A 2,300-nucleotide genomic window follows, 5' to 3' on the forward strand; every position below is an offset into this window, starting at 1 on the left:
GAGTTTGAGGCCAAGAATAGATGGGTAAGAGCTAAAAGTTTGGGAGGAAATGGAGGCATTGAGGGATTTGAGGTCTCTTTGAAGTGAAAAAGTAGATAAGAGTCAGAGTAGGCAAACTGAGAGGGTGGGAGACTGTGGTCAGAGAGTAGGGTACTGGTGGACATATCCACAGTGGAGCAGTGCTGATTGATGGATCAGCTCTGGGTTGGCCATGGGCACAGTGAGCTGAGGTGGAATGGACGTGGAGGTCAGTGAAGGTAGAGAGGCCAAGGAGCTGATGGGCCAAGATGCTGTCTGGGTTGTTTAGGGTAGAGAGACAACTGTGATCCAGGGCCCAAAACCATCAGTGCACTTGGGATAGTCACCAACTTAGTAGACGAGGGTAAACAAGGAACAACTGGATGACAGGGACATTAAGGGAGCCAGAGCTTTTTATATGAGTGAAGGAGAAATAATAGCTTGGAACCTACGCTGGGGAGCCTTTAAAAAACAATCCTGCCCTTTGATATGTGGGTTGTGAGAGAAGGAATCCCTCTGTTTTTGAGACCGTATGTTTCAATGTAAAGCAGAAGTTATGGGATCAGATGAAGCAGCTTTGTAAGTGGCAAACATGCTGTCATTTTTTTCTGTGTGTTTGATGTTTTACATATTTTGGTTCCAGATGTAACACTTGACTTTTCATTATTAAAATTTTATCATTATGCATATTGAAATATTTATGGATGAAACACTATGATGTCTGGGATATGCTCCAAAATAACATAGGGTGGGTAGGGGTGATAAATGAAGCAAGATCAGCCATGTATTGATAATTGCTGAAGCCTAGAAATGGGTAAATGGAGGTGCCCTAGCTATTCAGTTTTTGCATATGCCTGAATTTTTCCTTAATAAAANTTTTTGAGACGAGGTTTTGCTTTTATTGCCCAGGCTGGAGTGCAATGGTGTGCGACCTCGGCTCCCGGGTTCAGGCGATTCTCCTGCCTGCCTCAGCCTCCTGAGTAGCTGGGACTACAGGCATGTGCCACCATGCCCAGCTAATTTTGTATTTTTAGTAGAGACGGGGTTTCTCCATCTTGGTCAGGCTGGTCTCAAACTCCCTACCTCAGGTGATCTGCCCGCCTGGGCCTCCCAAAGTGCTGGGATTATAGGCTTGAGCCACTATGTCCAGCCTTGACTGGCATTTTTATATTCTTTGTTAGCCTCTCCTATCCCTTTCCACAAGGTTCACAGGGACAGGTATTTATCCCCATTTTACTGATAAACTTCTCCGACACTGTTAAGGAACTTGCCCACAAGTTAAGTATCTGTTTAGTGGCAGATGTAGGACTGAAGCTTTATGTTCTCTTGACTTCTAGACTAGTATTCTACCACCTGATTGAGTGAGTTTGTTTCCATTAGTAGGTTGTTAAAATTCAGAGCAGTTCTCTAGGGACTTTGATCTTGGAAACCGAGTCTTCATTTGATTGCAGGTCTGACAAAGTGAGATTGTCCTTGCACATGCTATTCCTTCACATGGAATATTGATCCCCATCCCCTGGTTCACCTAGTTAACATCTACATACCCTTCAAAGCTCAGTTTATTTCCTCTCTCTTCCCCTCTCCCTGTGCCATCCCAACAATCATTCCCTCCTTTGCATTAGTTCTGTATTCTTGTTCAAACCTTTGCTATTTCATATATCACAACGAATTATAAATGTGTGTCTGTGTGTGGTTTTCTGTAATAAACTAGAATCATGGACTATTTTTAAATTTTGTATTCTAGGGCCATCTACATAATGGCACTATCTAGTAAGTAGTTATTCAACAACCCACATGTGCCTGAATCCATTGGTAGAGGCTACTAGCAAATAAAAAAAACATGGAGACGAAAATACATACCATGGGCTTGGTTAGTTTGTGCATCTAAAGAGTGGGCATTTGTAATGTGTTATAAAATTTTGGTGCTGTGGGGAACATTTTTCTTCTTGGAAACTAAGTCCTGTAACATAGGGCTCTTCACTGAAATACCAGGGCAGTTGCCAGTCAATGTAAAAAGTTATCTAAGACCACACCATTTTCATTTTTTCTCCAATAAAAACCTTCCTGCAGAATAAGATGGAGGTGGGAAGCAGGACATTTTTTTTTCTGCCACTGTGTAACTCATATAAGGTGTGCAGATCACTTATCTCAATAGGAAATGCACACAGAAAGGGAGAGATGAAGTACCATGCAGATGCCAGATCAGTTATATAACTGGATAATAATATCTAGAAATGCTCCTACAATGCAATCTAACACTTTTTTTTTTTTTTTTTTTTTTT

The sequence above is a fragment of the Rhinopithecus bieti genome, unplaced genomic scaffold (genome assembly GCF_001698545.2).
Source record: "Rhinopithecus bieti isolate Rb0 unplaced genomic scaffold, ASM169854v2 scaffold_46340, whole genome shotgun sequence".
Lineage (NCBI taxonomy): Eukaryota > Metazoa > Chordata > Mammalia > Primates > Cercopithecidae > Rhinopithecus > Rhinopithecus bieti.